General features: G+C 33.0%; 1 long non-coding RNA gene across 4 annotated transcripts; it reads right to left on the bottom strand.

Moving 5' to 3' along the window:
• Window positions 1-1,426: 1,426 nt before the first annotated feature.
• LOC141457692 (uncharacterized) lies at window positions 1,427-20,948 on the bottom strand. Of its 4 annotated transcripts, none has more exons than XR_012460460.1 (4): window positions 20,806-20,948; window positions 16,169-20,732; window positions 15,898-15,988; window positions 1,427-1,734 (listed from the first exon to the last, which is right to left on the bottom strand). It is a non-coding gene; the product is annotated as an uncharacterized lncRNA (long non-coding RNA). The 4 variants fall into 4 exon arrangements; XR_012460459.1 differs by having other exon boundaries at window positions 16,180-20,732; XR_012460458.1 differs by lacking the exon at window positions 1,427-1,734 and adding an exon at window positions 13,987-14,502.

Raw genomic sequence — 20,948 nt, 5'->3', positions numbered from 1 at the left:
GTCAAATAAACATTTTAACATGTAGTTAAGTTGACAAGTCAACTCCTAAGTCAAGTGAAGTTTCAGTTGCTCCTTAAAAAAACATTTTAGCTTAAAAATTTTTTTAAAGAATTCTCTTACAGCAATTGACCTGAAAATATCGTAAAAGAGAAGAATAGCAAGAGATTTCTTTTTAATCTAAAAGCCGATGGGCCAAATATTACATAAATTTACATTAAATAACCAATGTTTTTCTCTCTGAATTCGAAAATTTGGGAGATAAGCAGGGAATTTTGTGTGAAAAATAGAACCAAAAATGCTTGCTTGTGGTTAGCTGGCCAAAAATAAGTTTGATTTCGTAGAACTCAATGCAGCCCCTCATTCTGTAGCAGAGATCTGCCTGATAAGACTGAAGGAGCTGGTAATATAGAGCTAGTCTTAATTGCTTTAGATCTTGCAACATCCTGAGAATCATATCCTGTGGAATGTGTCCAGGAAATATTAGCCTGTGCTGTATATAATCATTATTTTCTCCTCTACAATTGCAAGTTTCATTCGCAAAGAACTCAAAGCCCCATTTACTATTTGTAATTTCAGACCACAATCTAATTGCTCCACTCATCTTATTTAGTAATCAGACATTATAACAAATGGGACAAGATGCTTAACTTAAACAAATATGGCTTCAGAATGATTACATCTGGTGACATGCTTTGCCCTAACACAGATGTCCAACATATTTATTGTTTCCTCTTACATCTAAGTACGATGTAATGTCTGGCAAAGGAGTTGAATGTTCAAAATTTGCATACTTATTCTTAGCGTGATGATTTAGTGAATATGCAGCGTGGATTCGTAATTGGAAGAGACCACCATTTCAAAATTCCGCGAAACGCTACCTTTGTTATTGAAAATGTTAATAGAGTGTACTTCCCTGTTAGCATATCCTGTTATAAATTTATTGTAAAAGCTTACTGGTCCTTCTAGAATTGAATTTTGTTCAAGGCTACTCCTTTGATGGGCATGGGTATTCTACTATTGGTAGAGATGCTACAAAAGGTTCAGGAACTTTAATCACATCCTGTTGACTCCTTTACAAACCTGTGCTTTTTTCTGTGTGTGTTTCTCAAATACAAAAACATTCATTTACATTTTTAGAAAAATTTACCAAGCATGAAATTATAATTTGTCATCTTCTCAGATTCTGAACCAAATACAATTAAATAAAACTACAAAAGAGAGAAAAAAGGAGAAAGGAGTAAAAGGAGAAGGGAGTAAAAGGAGAAAGGAGTTAAAGGAGAAAGGAGTAAAAGGAGAAAGGAGTAGTACGTGGTAATCCTAGTTTATTTTTATTCTGGGCACATTTTTTGTGTACTAAGAACAGACTATGTGGAATATGTACTTTGTTTTAAAGATTAATTAAACAAACAAACAAAAACAAATAACCTGCTATAAATTTGCTGTATTCGTTACTATTACAATGTTAGTATTTGTTTTTAAAAGTTAAAGAACAATAAACAAGAATGTTGTACTTATTCTCTTGATAAAAATACAAAATTACTTTTTTAAATTTAATTACCTGAAATTACCTTCTTTTTTTTTATTTTAGCTTTGTCCCAACTCACCCACACTAATATAGAGGTTCAAAGCTTGCAGTTCAGGAAAACTTGGTCACTCTGCCTAATATCGATATTATAGATTATCGATCAAGTTAGAGAGATCATTTGGGCATTGGCCAATGTTACTTGTTTAAACCTGTGAACAAGAAATCAATGTGTAAGTTCCTGATGCTCATCTACGTCCAAAATCGCACACATTTAAACCCACTTTTTTGCTGCACAAGCTTGTTCTTTAACCTCAACGTTATTTAATTTATCTCATTGTTTACATTTTTTTTTTACGAAAATCAGATGAGAACACAATGTTTACACTTAGGTCAAAGTATAGATTGGTTACAGCTGAAGAAACTGGACAAAAAAAGAACTCCCTAACCAGATGCCAGGATCGAACTCTATTAACTCAAATCTATTAACTTTTATTTTATCTTTTCCGCTTGAGAAACAATCCAAGTTATAATCAACAAAGTGTTAATAACAATACATCCGGAAAAACAAGTACAGACAGGATTCTTATTAAACGTTCAGTTCCGGAAATGGGTAGTTCAGTTGCGACTTAACCTTGGGATATAAAAAAACAGAAGTACTGGTGGAAATTAATTGCTGTACCGCCAACTCACTGTAATTTAGTAGCAGAGTGTTGTTCATCTCTCTCTTGCACTAATATATATGACACGTTCGCTCTCTTTTATTACATGTTTTACTCGGTAATCAACCGGCCCCCACTGAACGTATAATAGTTGGATTTCTTATAGCTTACTGTTTATAGCTGAGAAATGTTTAATATTATAATTGTTTAAATTAATATCTCCCGTTTGAAATCTCTCTCAACCTTCTCTTAAAAAAAATACTGTTGTAAACAAAAGACAACCGTTTATTTAACAGCTAGCTCTCAATGGGACGTACAAACTCGAAGTATACCGTACGGTGACCGTACTTTTTTTTGGAAAAAATAAAGTAGATATCGGAGAAAATAAAGAATACCTTATAAAATTCATAAATTTACAATATTCAATACGAAAATAGTGCAATACAACGATGCATACATTAAAATTTTAAACAATCTTATTTATTAGTATAGTGTTTACTCTTGGACGAAAAATCCTACCTCCCATCTTCATGAACCAACTGTGGACAAAGTACTCTATCTTGGACTGTACCTAGACAACAAACTAATCAACGCTACAAAACTTTTCGCCTACTACTTGGCAAACGATCGAAACTCAACCTACATAACAAAAGACTCTACAGTTACAGCGACCTATTTGGTCATACGGCATCGAAGTATGGGGATCGACTAAGCGTTCCAACTCACTACGCCTCCAGACACAATCAAAAATACTTCGAAAACTTCTTAACGCTCCGTTCAATGTATCTAACCTCACTATCCTCATTACAGATTCTCAAATGACCTCAAAATCCCTTTCATTACAGATCTTGCTAACACTCGTTTTTCTCAAATTTCATTCCTCTACATCAGCTCATTCTAACCCTCTCATAGAACACCTAACTTCTTCCACATTACCAGGTAATCCTCCAAGGAGATTGAAGAGAAGATGGCCCCGCGATCTACTCTCCTCATAAGAGTAGTACGAGGGTCGTTTGAAAAGTCCGTGCAAAGTCAGAGAGATAGCACCACTGGCGCGTATCGAGGTTATGTTTAGTTAGTAGCATCTCTTGGAAGAACACCCACCAAGTTTCAGCCAGATCGGTCTATTTCTTTGTGTTTGGCATTCGTTTGAATCGAGGAAGTCGAGTGATTTTCAAAAAATGGACGAAAAAGTATTTCGTGTGCTGATTAAATACTACTTTATGAAAGGCAAAACGCCTCAGGAGACTAAAGAGAAGCTTGATAAGCATTATGGTGACTCTGCACCTTCGATTAGAACAGTTTATAAGTGGTTTCAAAATTTTCGGAGTGGCCATATGGGCACAAGTGACGCTGAACGTTCTGGACGCCCTGTTGAGATCACTACTCCAGAAATCATTGATAAAATCCATGATATGGTGGTGGATGACAGAAGAGTGAAGGTGCGTGAGATTGCTAGTGCTGTGGGCATCTCGAATGAACGGGTACATAATATTTTGCATCAACATTTGGACATGACAAAGCTATCCGCAAGATGGGTGCCGCGATTGCTCACGCTTGACCAAAAACGAAATCGTGTGAAGTGTTGCAAGGACGGTTTGCAGCTGTTCCAGAAGAATCCGCAGGACTTTAACCGTCGTTTCGTCACTGTGGTTGAAACATGGATACATCACTACACTCCTGAGACCAAAGAACAATCTAAACAATGGGTTACCAAGGGGGAATCTGCGCCAAAAAAAGGCAAAGACCGTTCCTTCGGCCGGAAAGATTATGGCGACTGTCTTTTGGGATTCGCAAGGAATAATCCTCGTCGACTATCTGGAAAAGGGTAAAACTATTACAGGTGCATATTATTCATCGTTATTGGACCGTTTGAAAACCGAGTTGCAAGAAAAACGCCCACGATTGGCCCACAAAAAAGTCCTTTTCCATCACGACAACGCACCAGCTCACACCTCAGCAGTTGTGGTCGCAAAATTAATGGAAATAGGGTTCCAACTCGTTTCACATCCCCCCTATTCTCCAGAATTGGCTCCCTCGGACTACTATTTGTTACCCAATATGAAGAAATGGCTGGCGGGAAAAAGATTTTAATCAAACGAGGAGGTGATTGCAGAAACGAATGGCTATTTTTCAGACTTGGACAAATCCTATTATTCAGATGGGATCAACAAACTAGAGCAGCGTTGGACGAAGTGTATAAGCCCAAAAGGAGACTATGTTGAAAAATAAAAAAGGTTTACCCCAAAAAATTAAGTAGTTTTTATTTTTGCACGGACTTTTCAAACGACCCTCGTATAGCAAGAGCAAGTTAATGGAGTGTCGCCACTGGGTGCCTTCTCCTATCAATATTCATGATATTGTTATATTACATCGCATTTGTTTGTTGTAACAGTTGTTGCAGTTGTGAATTTCAATAATAGATTTTTAAAAAACACAACAAAACAATCTTAACACATACACTCACATTATAAATATTTAAACAGCATTAATTTTGATACTTTCCAAAAGAATTAATTTATTTTAATGGCGCCGGTTCACGCTTTAAAAAGTCATAAAATTCCAAATAGTTCATTTCAAAGTTGCATTTGACGGAAATACATGCTTCAAATGTGCTTACCATTAACTGGAGTTTTTTATTCGACCATATATTATTCACCAATGAAAATATTTGAAATTTTTTAAATTTTGCATTGACTTTACAAAATAAAGGGCCTATTTTAGAAAATAAATAAAGTTAGAGAACAGAGCAATGAAATAAAGTTAAGGACTGTCCTCTTAAATAAAGGTCGTAACTATACGGTACTGCCCAACAGACAAACATATGTCGCATTCAATTCCTACAATCCAAAATCCTAATAAAAACCTATACTCATATCTCTGTAATGCGTTCTCAATTCTTGGAAATCTTTGAATACTGTCTAGATTTCCTGGGCAATCTCTAGAATTTCTACGGAAAGAGTATACAGATGAGGGAGGCTTCATTGTGTTTATATTGACCCCTAAAATCTGTCATACCTCTATCCAATCGACAACGTAAAATGGAGATGGAACAGTGGATTTTTAAAGAACCTTGGAAGAGGTGGAGTTCTGGACCAGGTCTAGCTCTTGTTCTGTCTAAAGGAAGCACTACTCTTAATTTTAGCGGTCAGCAGTCTGGATTCTGAATAGACACACTGCTTTGGTATATCATCTTATGCAACTGCGACCTTACCCAATCGTGGTGAGTCTAATGAAACTGCGTCCCTTCGGAGGTGGATGAGAAACAACGGATAGTATCTGCCTGCAATCCTTTTCTTATAGATGCTGCCCTTTTATGAATTCTATCTAAGGAATAGGATAAAGTTGGGTAAGTATTCTTCGTTTTACTAGAGTTTTTTCTTACTATGATGTATCTAAACGAAAAATATCCTATTGCTACTGAACAACTGTCCCTAGACGAACATACCTTCACATGAAGACAATTTTATCAATTTAATTCAAACCCATTGTTCATTGTTAGTTCATAAAATATTCTAAATGCATTATCTATACAGGGTGTTTGCGGAGGAGTGGTCGAAACTTCGGGAGGTGATTCAGCAGCTCAAATGCAACAAAAAATATTCTCTTCACTTTGGTCCGATTCTCAATAGTGACCAAGATATTTGCATTTTTAACTTTTCCGTCGATACTCGCGTTTTCCACCATAAAAACGGTCGTAACTTTTCTATCCTTTATCCTACAACAAATCTGCTTATTCCAAACGAAAGAGAATTAAATTTCCTATAAATATTCTTGGTACAGAGCCTCAAAACGATTCTTATAATAATGAAATTTTTACTTGAATGTCTAAAAATTTCGTTCTCGATGATTTTTGTTAAAATTTTCAACTGCATTTTTTCAATGGTTCATGAATCAAGGAATCACATAATTTCAGAAAAAGTTGCGCATTTATTGAGCTTCTTGAAGCTTGAATATTGATTTTTTTGGATTTTAATAAAACCCTACCCCGAACAGAGGGGTGTAAATGCAGAAAACTGGGATTTTGCAATCTGACTTTTCAATAATAATTTACTCAAATGTCAATTTTTGGAGAAGGAACAAAAAGAAAAGTAAGCATTTTGGTTATTCACAATTATCATTTAATAAAACGGAAGTAAAAGTAGCAATAAAACGCAGTAGTTGACTACAATTGTTTGTGCAACTTATTTTAATGACATAATGGAGGTTTTTTTCATCAAAGTTAATTAATAATAATTCAAAAATAAAATGGTTATTTTCTTTTTGTTCCTTCTCCAAAAATTGATTGGTTTTGAATTAATATTAATTAACTTTGATGAAAAAAAACTCCATTATGTCGTTAAAATATGTTGCACAAACAATTGTAGTCAAGAAACTAAAAATTTGCCACAATTCTTTCCCACTTCCTTGTTTGAATAGTTCGAACGATTTTTGTAGCAATTTTAACTAGGCTCCTGCCTATTGTACTTTTTCACTTCTGTGTTTTATTGCTACTTATTTTTTACTTCCGTTTTATAAAATACTAATTGTTCTAAACTAAAATGGTTACTAAAATGGTAAAAATTGATATTTGAGTAAATTAGGAATAGTCAGTTCGCAAAATCCCTGTTTTCTGCATTTACACCCCTCTGTTCGGGGTAGGGTTTTATTAAAAACCAAAAAAATCCATATGATCTTAAAGCTCAATAAATGCGCAACTTTTTCTGGAATTATGTGACTCCTTGATGCATTAACCATTGAGAAAATGCAGTTGTAATTTTTAACAAAAATCATCGAGAACGAATTTTTTAGACATTAAAGTAAAAATTGCATTGTTATAAGAATCGTTTTGAGGCTCTGTACCAAGCAAATTTATAGGAAATTTAATGCTCTTTCGTTTGGAATAAGCAGATTTGTTGTAGGATAAAGGATAGAAAAGTTACGACCGTTTTTATGGTGGAAAACGCGAATATCGACGGAAAAGTTAAAAATGCAAATATCTTGGACACTATTGAGAATCGGGCCAAAGTGAAGAGAGTATTTTTTGTTGCATTTGAGCTGCTGAATCACCTCCCGAAGTTTCGACCACTCCTCCGTATACACCCTGTATATAAAAATGAATGTGTGTCTGTCTGTCTGTACTCGATAGATTCAAAAACCATACATCCAATCGCCGTGAAAATTTGGGAAATTATTAGGTATATCCCCGGGAAGGTTTTTGAATTTTTTTTTTTTAATCAGAGTTGGGGTTCTAGATGCTCCCGAACAAATATCCCAAATTATATTAAAATTTAAAATATTTTAAATACACAAATAGTGTTTCCTTTAAGATTTAAACAAATTAATTTAAATTACAAAAAACAACATTAATGCGTTTGACGTTCGATTTTTTCGCCAGCAAATTCTAATAAATACAAAAATGCAGTCAAAAAACTTTTGCAATTATTAATACGAGAATCCTTAACAAAAACTTACAGTTTAAAAAGATAAGTATAAGGGTTGATTAAACGCCAAAAGGTACACAAATCAGCTAGTACCCAACATTTCATTGATATTATTTTAAGTAATTTTATTACATTAATTTTCATTAATATTTTTTTGAATTTATTAGATGTTTCACAGACCCTTATGCTGGCCATTTTAATCTACAAAATATTTGTTCAAGTAGAACACCATTTAACTTAGATTGACTGTAATAAGATAAATAAGATATGCATATTTTTATGACAGCTAACATAATTATTCCAGTATTTTACTATAAGTAAAATTAGAGGGACTACATTAAATTACAATTGAGAAATAAATAATTATTGTTGAATAATTTACTTGATATTACCTACGCGTTATTTGTGCTCACAAATACTTCGGAAAGACGAATTCTAGACTGAAATATTGTTTTAAATCCGTGATTCAAATTTAAATAGTAGCCGACTCTGCCTTTGTCTTTTTTTACTTTAACGTGCATGTACATACATACGATATATGTGACTATTCAGAATAAAGAGCATAATAAAGATAAATCAGAAGAATAATTTGGAATAAAGCTAAAATAAAGTACCTATTTAATTACGAAAATATAATATACATTTTATCATAATTATAACAAAAAAATAAAATATTATGAATGAACAAAGGGAAGGGATTAGCTATGCGGTTAGCATATTGGATTCCCACGTGGAGGTTCCGGGTTCGAATTCAGCTGCTGACCCTTGATTTTCTCTTTCTAAGAGCTTCTTACAGCTCACTGTCCGGGTGATGGACAGAGTTGCCTGTAACGAGAGAACACTGTCCGGAGGCCGGCAGTGCACTGAAAAAAGCTCCGGGCGCCAATAACCTTGATGTTGACGCGACTTAAATCATAAAAGAAAAGAAAAAGAAAATGAATGAACTGGCCAGCATAAGGGTCTGTGAAACATCTAATAAATTCAAAAAAATATTAATGAAAATTAATGTAATAAAATTACTTAAAATAATATCAATGAAATGTTGGGTACTAGCTGATTTGTGTACCTTTTGGCGTTTAATCAACCCTTATACTTATCTTTTTAAACTGTAAGTTTTTGTTAAGGAGATTTTTGTACCTTTTGGATAAATTTTCTTTTTTGTATGTTTTGCAAAGTTACATATCTGCTTTTCAGATTTTATTAAAATTGGGAATAATAAATTTAATTTTATCATTATAACCTGAAAAGGTGTTAAGTCGGAGTTACTACCACTGGACAGATCTTTTTAAAGAATGATTATAGTTGCGGTCCCCAAACCATCCTCAATAACAATTTTTTTGAGAAAGCGTTTTGAATAAAATAGGAAGGTAATTTGTACGTAAATAGCAAAATTAAACTGCGATTTCAGTACTTCCCTTTAAGAGGAGTAAGAAAAATAAACTGCGATTACAGTACTTCTTCCTAAAAGGCAAAGAGGCAAAGATTTTGAATCGAACTACAATTCATTGATGAAAATCGGTTCACTCATTGAAAATTTTAACGATTGCAATACTTCCTCTTAGTAGGTGTAAGAGCATGATGGCACTTCACAGCCACGTAGAGGAGCTTTAACCACTTCTTACTAAATTTTATCAAAATCGGACTAACCGTTATAGAAATATTGGTAATAATAGTTTTAGAAAGGGCCTTACTTGGGTGGGGCAAACTCCCCTCCTTATGAGGCACAGCGTCGAGACTTTTAAAGTGCAAATCTGTACAAAATTTCGATTCGAATGACACTTTATTCATGACAATCGGTTTACTTTTCGATAATTTGAAACGATTGCTATACTTCCCCTTAACAAGTGTAAGAGCAGATCGTCGCTTTAATGTTACGTAGGGGAGCCCTAACCCTGTCATCCTACCAAATTTTATCAAAATCGGGCTAAGATTTACAGAGTAATTAATGATAATAATTTTGGAGGGGGCCTTACATAAAAGGGGCTAACTCCTCTCCCATTCCATGTACAGCGTCGCGACCCCCAAAAGGCACATCTACATAAAATTCCAAATCGAATGACATCTCATTCATGAAAATCGGTTCACGCGTTTAGGCGCTACGTTGTTTACAAAAAAGGTAACAACAACAACAAGAAGAACAAGAAGAACAAGAACAAGAACATTTTTTGAAAATGCCGTTTTTGCTCATTTTGAGCATCTTTTTTCTCAATATCTATCAAATCTAGGTTGTTGCAAAAAAATTACAGTTATAAAGGAGGATTTGCCCTATATTTTAAAGAAAATTTGGGAATTTTATCTTTTATAGAAAAAGAGAAAAAAATTGTCAAAGTTGGGTGTTTTTCAACGTTACGCTTTTTCGTGCAGTTTTTGATGATCAACCCTTATACAACTGTCCTACCGGACAGTTTTAATAAATTATTAATACGTGAATATAACATATAAAACCATAGATACTGTTGTCAATCACGATGAATCAGTTAATTATCCAATAGAATTTTTAAATTAATGAATAACATAATTGAGGCAACCATTTTAAATGGAAAACACCAAGGGGAACATGCACTACTACCACGCATTCCCATGATACCAACGGATACTCAATTTGAATTCAAACGTCTACAGTTTCCTGTACGACTAGCCTTTGCAATGACCATTAACAAAGCACAGGGACAATCATTGCAAGTATGTGGATTAAAATTTGATAAATCCATACTTCTCACATGGACAACTGTACGTTGGGTGTTCACGAATTGGAAAACCATTAAATTTATTTGTTCTTGCACCAGATAGGAAAACTAAAAATGTTGTATATTTACAAGCTCTACTAGGATTAAGTTCACCATCAATCATCAAATATCATTCATTTCATGATGATATTTGATGATTACAAAATTATTGTTCAATTGAAATTCGTTTGCAATATTGTTTAATATCACAAGTGAAAAAGCATGTTTATTCTACCATCAACTATGTATATCTATGTTTTGTACATGTTATATTCAAATGACATATATTATGTAGGGATAATTTTATTGTTAATTTTCATTTTGATGTATTGTATACATTCGAACATTAATAAATTATGTTTGAGGTATCAAAACTGCCTTTTTGTTCAAACACAGCAACGTGTGAATGGGTAAAACTAATGTAAATTATTTAAATAATTATTTGCGTGAATTGTTTGCATTAAAGTAGAATGCAATTTAGCGGAGAGAAAAAAAACTAAAAGGGGATTGTTTTTTTTTTAAACTCAACGAAGCAAGACTAGATCACCTGATGCAGCAATTGCGAGCGAACAGTAGATTAGGAGAGCGTCGGGGCAATTGTAGGGCACTTTCTCTATATTATTGGCAGCCGGGCAGGGCACCGGTATGTTGTGGGCAAGGTCGGGAAGTACTATCGTACGATAGGCAGCCGACCAATGAGCGTTAACGTTTACAGTCAGGCCACTGACTAGCAGCGCTTACTATTGGCTGCTTTGCTAACCAACCGCATAAAAAAAAAAAAAACAACTAAAGAGGGGGTGAAGTGACGATAGATGAGGTGATGCGGGGGACCCCTCTCACCCTTCTACAAAATATTCTCTCCTCATTCTGTGTCTGAGTCTGTACAGCCGAGTTCCGCTAAACATAGGACACCCTTCCGTTCTACCTTCTATACAACACCAGCTCACCACAGAATTTCACTCCCTATTGTCTGTCGGGTTCACTGCACTCTAACCAGAAAAGTCCCACATTGCAGCTTGTAGAGAATATTGTCGCTAGCAAACATTTCCCGCATTTATTCCTGTTTAAAATGAAACCGGATGTAAATATCGTTAATTTATTGAATAAATATCTTTCTTATGTTCCTTTTAAATTTATCTTTCTAATGAGACATTTAATTTCTTTAGTTCTTATTCAGATAATTTATTAATAATAAATATTTTATAAATTGTATAAAGTCTCTCAAATACGAGGTGAGGCTATTAAATAACGAGACTATTGCTGTAAAACATTTTATTTTAAATTTAAACATATTTAGTTATTATCTCCTTCATTATACACCCCCTCCCCTATCACTACAACGCTCCATGCGAATTTACCATTGTTCAAAACAGTGCTGGAAGTCTTTTTTTGTGAGCTCCTGCATGACGCGTGCCGCTTTTTCTTTCACAGCTTCAACGGACACTGAAATCGTGTTCCTTTTAATGCAGATTTGACTTTGGCGGACAGATAAAAGTCACATGACAGGTCAGGCGAGTAAGGCGGATGGCCTAAAACTAGGATGTTGTACTTAGCTAGAAACGTCCTTGACAAACAATGCAGTGTGAGCTGTCGCGTTGTCTTGACGGAGAACCCATAACTTGTTCTGCCACAAATCGGGTGGTTTTCTTCCTTACTCTTTCACGGAGTTAAGCAAGCACGTCACGGTAGTAATGTTATTTATTTTAACCTGGGCGGTCATCAACTCCGACGTCTTCTCGGCCGTCTTGGAAACCACTCAAAAACTTGCGCACGTGATAAACGTTCATCGCCATAAACTTCTTTTAATAAAAGATAAGTTTCAGTAGCGGTTTTACCAAGTTTCATGTGAAATTTCACGACAATTCGTTGCTCTACTACATGTGTAGTATCATGTTTTCGGCAAAACGAAACTAACACCTCTTACACAAACTACGGTTCCGGGTCAGACAGATTTCTCTACAAACACGTGAGACGCTGCAATCGAGAAAGAAAAGGCATTACGCTGCACAGCTGTCGGTTGTTAGGATTTGGCGCATGCATAGTTCTTCTGTAGCAGCATCAGTCTCGTTATTTAATAGCCATACCTCATAGATAAAAATCTTCAATTAATTGGTTTTGCTACTTTCTCGTTCGTTCCATTATTATTATTTTATTTTCTAAAATATAAGTTTTGATCTATTAGATAGAAATGTTTTGAATGGTATACACATTTCTATGTATGCATAGAAATACATACATACATAATTATTCAATAGAATACTCAATAACTATTTACTCTAAATGCAACTTTACCATTAGACTGATTTATAAAATCAATTACATAAAAGATAATTTTCAATGTATATTTGTGTAATTCCATTTAATTAGTTGATGCAAATCAATTTATACATCTTATTTTCAATTCATTGGTTAACTACATATACTTTAACCTGCTTGGATACAGCACATTTGAGGTTATATTTTTTTTTCAAAAACCTTCATTTCAGCTTGAATTTTGCTTTTGAGGTTTTACTTACATTATGATATAGATAAATTCAATGCATTCCGGAAATAAACATTTCCAAATAATAGTAATAAGGTGATCGTTTTTCTTCATCGAAATGACTACCAATGAAAATACGAGTACATACTTACCAACTGCCTTTAAAATAGTTTATGTAAAAAGATTATTTTAAGGATTTGTTTGACTTTATAATTGATTTTTCAGATTTCGAAGTTGCATTTCTGGTAAGTAATCTTTCACCAAAATATTAAGTCATATCCGTTGATTGTATAAACAGAATATGAAGTTTAAACTTTGTTCAGTAGTCGGAAATCTGTTTGTAAGCAACGTTAGTCTGTCTCATGAGTATATATTTTTGTTTTTTTCCATCTTGACTTTTTTTTTTTTTTTTAAGGACATACTGAATCACTTTGTGAAAGATAAAATACTTATTTCGTAATTTTCTTATCTTGTCTAATAACGTAGCTTTAATAACATAACCTGTAATAAATCACTTAATTTCTACCGTCTATATACTTTCTATCTAAAAATATATATTTGATTTCAAGTGTTTGATTAATAAGATACTTCAATGATTTTGTCACTTCATCTGACATTGTAAACTCAAAAATGACTTAAAGGTATTGATAAACTTTTATTTGTTGCTAGCAAACGTTATAAAAAGATTATAATCTTGTTGAACTAAGGTCCTCTGAGAATTATCAGCTTGCTTCTACTAGTACATGTTTTTCCGTTAACACTTGTCGCCTTTAAAAAAAAACAATGTAAGGGACACTATGTAATTCCGCATCTTCATCTAACCGATTTATTTTGTTCTCAACATTTTAAAAAACGAATTGAGAGGGATCAATTGGTGTTCCCTACAATAACAGGAATTGACGCCCCACACTATAATGGCAAAGAATAACATATGTCAGCCATCTTGATCAGAATGTTTGAGATAGCCTACTGATCAGGTGTGCTCTTCAAGAGACACAAGAAAACTTCAGTGCTGCCACCTAGATCTCTATGAACAAATATTTGCTAACCCATAGATCCAAAGAATTTTAGAGCTCTACCACCTCCACTTTGGGTTCATATTCATGAGACGGATCGACTCAAGATTGCTATGAGAAAAGTTAGAGCAATTAAGTCATTTCTCTATTTCAGATGACAGTTATTTTGTTTGAACATTTATTTTTAATTTAATTTTTTAAAGTTTTGTTTTAATTTCTGTAATCAATACCATTTTCCTATTGTTCATTAATCAGTATAAGCGCTGAAGATGATCTGGTCCTTAGGTTGAAAGCTTGATTAAAATAAGTAATTAATATGGTTTAATATAATTAATATAAATAATACTGTAGAATATCCTTTTACTGCTTAATGCCTGAATGAAATGAATCAGTCTGTATTAAAAACTGAAGCATTTAATACAGACTTTAACTTAGCAAAAAAAAGAAACTATATTTTTGAAAAATCATGTTGACTTTATTGAGAACATTTAACGTATCATGTAAAAAAATAAATAACGAAATAAATTATGTAAATAAAATTAGTGTACCATTGGTAAACAATCATTATTAGCTCTGAAGTTGGTCTAAACCATCAGGTCAATAACTTCTCTTCCTTTCAGCACAATGTACAATTAAATTGTGAAGCGTTGCATGTTTTTTTCGATTCATACCTATTCAGGAAGATCATAAGTTTGAACCATCGTCATTTTTTGGTTGAATTAATGTTGAATAAATATTAGTTGTAAAATTTATGAAGATTGTATTAGTTAAAATCATTAATTAATTGACACAAAAACAATAGAGGAGAGAAAAATAACTCAATTTTTTGTTTAAATTTTAAGAAATAAATTGTGGACTTCAATCAATTCTTTATCAGTAACCTTGTAAGTAGTGTATTATCACAAAATCAATAAAGCATTAAATCTCAACTTTATAGGAAAAAGAATTCAACTACAGTTGTTTAAAAACTTTTTAACCTAAAGTAGCTAACTATTAAAATTTTGTAATTGATAAAATCGGTTATAGTAGATCTGCAAAACAAATTACCAATAACAAGAATAGAAGAATTTTATAGATAAATTCCTTTCATTTTAATATTTCCATTATGTTTTTGTATCTTTAGGATATACTGATAAGTATTAAAGATCGCAAGATATTAATCTAACGTCAAACAGCATTATTATGTTTTATCTATTAGTAATTGTAGTAATCCTTTTATGAGAATTTTTATCCTATTTCAGAACAATGCACTGATAAAATTAACTAATGACAACGCATGAAACATTTTGTTTTATTTATATGAGACATTTCTTTGTCGAATTCCTGCTGAGTAATTCATCTTTACCACTACTTATTCTCAATAAATGTAAAAAAAGTAAGAATCGCCATTGTTTCAGTTCTTCTATTCAGATTAAGTTTATTTAAATAATGTGTGTTTCAAGTTTTCAAAGAAGGAAAACCGATCGTTTTGGGCCACATAATCCCCCCCCCCCAAAAAAGAGCAGGATAAAGGATGAACAATTTGTTTTAAAGTATATCCTGCTAAATATTTATGCAAAATAGTTTTATGTAAACAGCTTGCAAGGTGTAGAATCCGAGAAGCTCTATGTGATTTGGGTTCTAGAATACAGAAAATTTAAAATTGGATCTCTAAATTCAATACTACACGATTCCAAATATTTGTTACAATGAGTAAGAGAGAATTTAAAACGAAAATAACGTCTAATTTTGTATAGGTGGGCTTTTAGACTTGTCTACTGATCGGATATCGTTAATGTAGGAGAATAGCTAACTTCATTTTACAGTTAATTACTAATTATTATTCATAGAATAAAATCCAAGGCCAAAAACTGCAACCTACTTAATTCACAAATTGGCTTTGCGCTTCCTTATCTTTGTCCCGCTTACCAGTTTTCGCGTATTTGCAGCACATAAATGGGACCGGAAAAAAGATTGTGTTAAAAAATAATTATTTAAAAAAAGGAACCAGATCTTTAACCAAATTTAAAACAATATCCTGTTTCCTGCTTTGCACCTAATGGATAGACTAAACAAAAGTATCAAACCTTAGTAGAGTTCTTGACCTTAAACTTCTTTAGTCAGTAGCGCATGAATAATGCACCCATGTTGACCTCATTAAATGCATAAAGATTCTTGCTGTTGGCATAAAAAAAAAATTAAATTGAAATTTGAACGGTATTTTGAAAATAACTTATTAATTTAATTGTGGCCAATTTATTTTTATGAACAAAATATTTTTGTATAAAGTTCAATGAATTTTAAAATAAAAATTATAAAAAACAGAAATGAATGTACTAATCCTACACAAAATCTGACCTCGCCTTTACCTAGGAACTGTTTGTGATTTATAGGCTTTTTTTTTCTAACTTTATTTTTGTGGAACATATTTGAATGCTTCAGCTCTTTGTGGGCGAAAAAAAACCCTGGTAAAAGCAAGGCAGTATCTAAAATCTTACGTAATGTTATCGTATTAATTTTAAGAAAATGAAACGTGAGATCACAATAAAAGTAACAAGGTTACAAGTAACAAGTAAGAAGGTTACATTTTAAAAGTCGAGTGAAAAAACTTCAAAGAACAGGTTATAAGTAAAATAGTGTTATCATTACAAAAAAGTAAGTTTATATCGAATCACACAGTTTGTGGCCCATAGCTGTACAAAATCAATGAGAGACCTTCACCACTAAAAGCAGAATGCAGTTCTCAAACATTTAAGAATGACATGTCCTCGAGAAAATAGAAAAAAAATAAAATGCTCGATACTTTAATAAAAAAAAAAAAGAACATATTCTCCATTTGTGTAACATTAATGTACTTTAATCAGTGATTCTCTTTACTAATAAGAGTGTATTTAAATCGATGTTGCCAGAAGCGATGAAGTGACCATGAGATATCGTAAAAGTATGAAGATCGAGTGTCGGAACCGAGTAATAAGGATGGTGAGTACATTCACATAAATGTTTTAAATAAATTAAGGGTGAGTAGATCTTTTTCTGATGAAAAGCATTTCCCGATAAGTATTGGCCAGGCTTTCAATCGTGTCTAAACCCCAGAATATCTTGCTTAACTCAAGATCATTCTACTCACTTTATTTTTATCTAATCCTCCAATCATATCTTTTCGAACAGTTTTTCAGTGTGGTTTTTGGAATAACCTATTCTTCTGTTTTCCCTTCCAGTAGGTGCAGGTGTTACCAAGGAAAGTGTCCTTGGGCCTGCACTCTGCAATACGAACACAGGTGACATCCCATCCTTACACTTTTCTCTTGTGCTTAAGCCTATGACTAAAAAAAAAACCGGATCTTTACCTATCGCTCCTTTAGATCTCGTACAGAACCCCTTGGTTAACAAAGTGAAGAGTTAAAATATTAAACAAAATCAATTTAATTAATTATCATCCTCTCTAATGTGAACAATCCTTTCACTCGTATAACTAAACAACACTCTCCTAGATTGCATAATGCAACTCAGATTCTTCACAGATAAACGTTTCACCTGAATCTACAACCTCGGCTTAAATAGAAAGAACTAATCAGACGATTGAAACTTCTCTTTTGACTTTTCGACAACATTCTCTAAAAATAACAAACGACTTATCTTCACAATGATTCTTAAACCTGTCTAGAGATACGAAATAGAAGTATCTAAAACTCCCAATAACAAGCCTTTAAATCAAAAACACTCCGTCGAATCATTAATGCTCCTTACTTTTATTTCTAACCCTACCTTGCAACCAGAACTCCTTAAATGTTCATAGCTGCGAAATCCTATTATACCAAGTTCCATTCCTCACATTCTAACCCTCCTACTTTACCCAACTTGCTTCATTGTCCAGCTAATTCTTCAAATCGTTTAAATCGGCTGAAGGCCAAGCTATTCTTCTTAAGTGAGTACAAGTGTGTTTCCTTTTAAGAAGAAGTGTTATTCTTTGGAAGTTTCATCACTAGGTGAATTTCCGTTCTCTCTAGTCATGTATGCAGAAATGTACTGCAGTTGTGAACATGAATGAAAATGCTAAAAAAAAAAAAAGATTCTTGATCGCATTAGCGAGTGTACATAGATTATCACTGATTGAATGATAATAGTAGCTCTCTAAAATAATAATAATAAAATCACACGAAAAGAACGTATCAATTACGTTTAAGCAAAAAATGTAATGATTATTAACATATTAAGGCGAATTTGTTTGAAATAAATGAAATCTTTACTGAAAGAGTAGGTGAAGAGAATTATGCAAACACCAGACTTTAGAACTTTAGTTGATAAAATATGTAGATAGCCGGTGTAATGTGAGGCCTTCGACGGAATGTAGACGTCCTTAGTTGTGCAATAGGCTTACCACTACGTTCAACTCTTAAAGAACATGTGGTAGTCCAATCTTTCCGTTGTAGTAACAACACAAAAAAAAATCGTGTCGAAATAATATAGGAAGAAAAAATAAATCTTTTGTTGTCAAAAAATGTTTTGTTACAAGCTGATGTATCATGATCAAATTATTGGTTTATTTTTTCATCAACATTTAATAGAAAACATCTTCTTTTTAATATCTTTGTCATAAAGAAACAATCTAGCGAAGTTTCTCCTATCATACAAATTTCATTTGTTTTTGCTTATTAATATTTAATGTATTTGATTTCAGGGGAGTTCAAAATGGATATTTCTGGGAAAACCACAACATTGAAAATTGGACAGGATCATCGCAATTAATAATCGATGAGAACACTCGACTTTTTTACTGCAATTTCCTAAATAATGTTCTCTACAAAAAATTTTGTAATAGGTATAAAATTAATAAAATATTGCATTTGGAACTATTTTAAATCTAATCTTATACAATGAATGCCTTCGAATCGCGTTTATTTTCCAATTAAAAAACATAAATAGACTATTCAGTAAAATTCCATAATAATAAAAAAAAGAACCATCTTGGAAACACCTGGATAAAATAGCTAAGAATATAAGATAAAAAATTATTTTAATTGGTATAATTAGTCACATCCGTGACTTGAGAAGGTTATAGTAGTAAATATGTGCAAAAGTAAAGTAAACAAATAGTTTGTTAATCTGGCCTCCTTATATTTTATTTACTTATTCAGTTCATTTAGTAAAGCACGGTTGAAATGATTCTTTTTTTTCCTTAAATTTACCTTTTTTTAAGGAATAAACGATTCCATTGTTGGAATAATTGATGCTGTTATTTGTTTGCGAAAAAAATGAATCAAATTTACTAATAATAAGAGAATAGTAATAATAAATATGAAACAGTTGTACGCAGAGGCCTGCACCAAGTTGATTCCGTTAGTCATTTACGGTTCTGTACAGCTCTTACTTGGATATATACAAAAAGAAATTTTACTGCATCGCAGTTACCCACAGCTTATGTAAGCAAACTCTTAAACTGAACGCCATTCAAAGTGCAGCTAAAAAAGCAAGGTTTTTCCCATTTATTCCCTTTTTTTGGGGAACTTATATTTCCAAAACGAGCCAATTAAATGTATGTGATGAATCGTTGGCATGAATGTCGAATTCTGGAAGTTGAAAATAAGAAATTGTAGTAAAACTAGCCATGATTTTTTTCATGTTTTCCCTTTTTTCTAAACTTCTACTACCAAAACTAGCCATCTTAATCTGTATTTTTCCAACCCTGGCATGAAAATCGCACTCTGTCTGTTAAAATAAGGAATTCTTAGTAAAAGTAGATAATATTTTACGTTTTTTCCCTTTTTGCTGAAGTTGTATTCAAAAATAGCCCACCTGATGAGTGTGATCCAAACCTGGCACGAAAATCGAACTCTTGAATGTAAAAATAAGGAATTTCAAGTAATACTAGCCAAGATTATCTATTTATTCCTTTTCTTCTAAACTTCTACTTCCAAAATCAGCAAGCTTAATCTGTACTTTTCAACCCTGGCTTGAAAATCAAGCACTGGAAGTTAAAAATAAGGAATTCTTAGTAAAACTAGATAAGATTTTCTTGTGTACGAGATGATTCAATGATAATTCGTATTATAATAGGAGAATACAGGGAAGAGATTAGCTATACGGTTAGCGTACTGGACTCCCACGCGGAGGTCCCGGGTTCGAATCCAGCTGCTGACCCTTAGATTTTCTCTTCCTAGGAGCTTCTTTCTCCGGTGATGGGCTGTGTTGTCTGTAACGAGAGTACACTGTCCGGAGGCCAGCAGTGCACTGAAAAAAGTTCCGGGCGCCAATAACCATAGATGTTGACGCGCCATTGAAAAAAATATGATAGGAGAATAGGTTATGCCAAAAACGACTCTGAAAAACCGTCCGAAAAGACCTGATTGGAGGATTAGATAGAAATAAACTGAGTAGAATGAACGTGAATGAAGCATATCGTATGATCCAACCCTGGCGTGAAAATAGAAATGTTGAAGTAAAAAATGAGAAATTTCTAGCAAAACTAACCAAAATCTTTCCATTTGTTTTTCTCTTTCTAAATTCCGTTTCCAATAAAGTAGCCGACCTATTGTGTATGATCAACGCGGACATGAAAATCGCACTCTGAAGCTAAAAATAAGAAACTACTAGTAAAACTAGAAATGATTTTCCATTTTTTTCCTTTTTCTGAACTTCCGCATCTAAAACAAGCCGTCCTAGTTTATTTGATAAAAAGAAAAGAAAAGAGGTTTTTGGGGCATTTCAAAAGAAAGACTCTTTATCCACGTCTCCAAAATTTCTCAAAATTTTTCTTTTTTAAGTTATGCAGACATAATATTATTATTAACCCTTAAATTAAAGATTCACAATTAAAGGAGTCGCGTTTAAGTCTTTGCAAAAATAGAAATAAGTGTGAGGGAAAAATGTGAATCAAGAAATCCGCATGGATTCGCCATCTCCGCAACCGTGGTTTTCATCAAACCTGAAATTTTGAAAAAGTCAGTTCTTGTTCGAGAGAATATTAAAAATGAGTTTTTAATTCTCAATACACTTACCCCTGCCATTTTTTCAGCTGAGAGGGAAGATCGCACGATGGAAGAACTATCATCAACCTTCCAGTAACATTGTTTGATTAAAAATAAAATTAATAAATAACAATTTAGGCTATCAAGACATTACCTAATCAATTAAGATAATC

This window comes from Rhodnius prolixus, unplaced genomic scaffold, assembly GCF_049639745.1.
Source record: "Rhodnius prolixus isolate KJV_2025 unplaced genomic scaffold, Rpr scaffold_5, whole genome shotgun sequence".
NCBI classification, from domain to species: Eukaryota; Metazoa; Arthropoda; class Insecta; order Hemiptera; family Reduviidae; genus Rhodnius; species Rhodnius prolixus.
The sequence above is the reverse complement of the archived record's forward strand: the minus strand, read 5'-3'. Positions and strand labels throughout refer to the sequence as shown.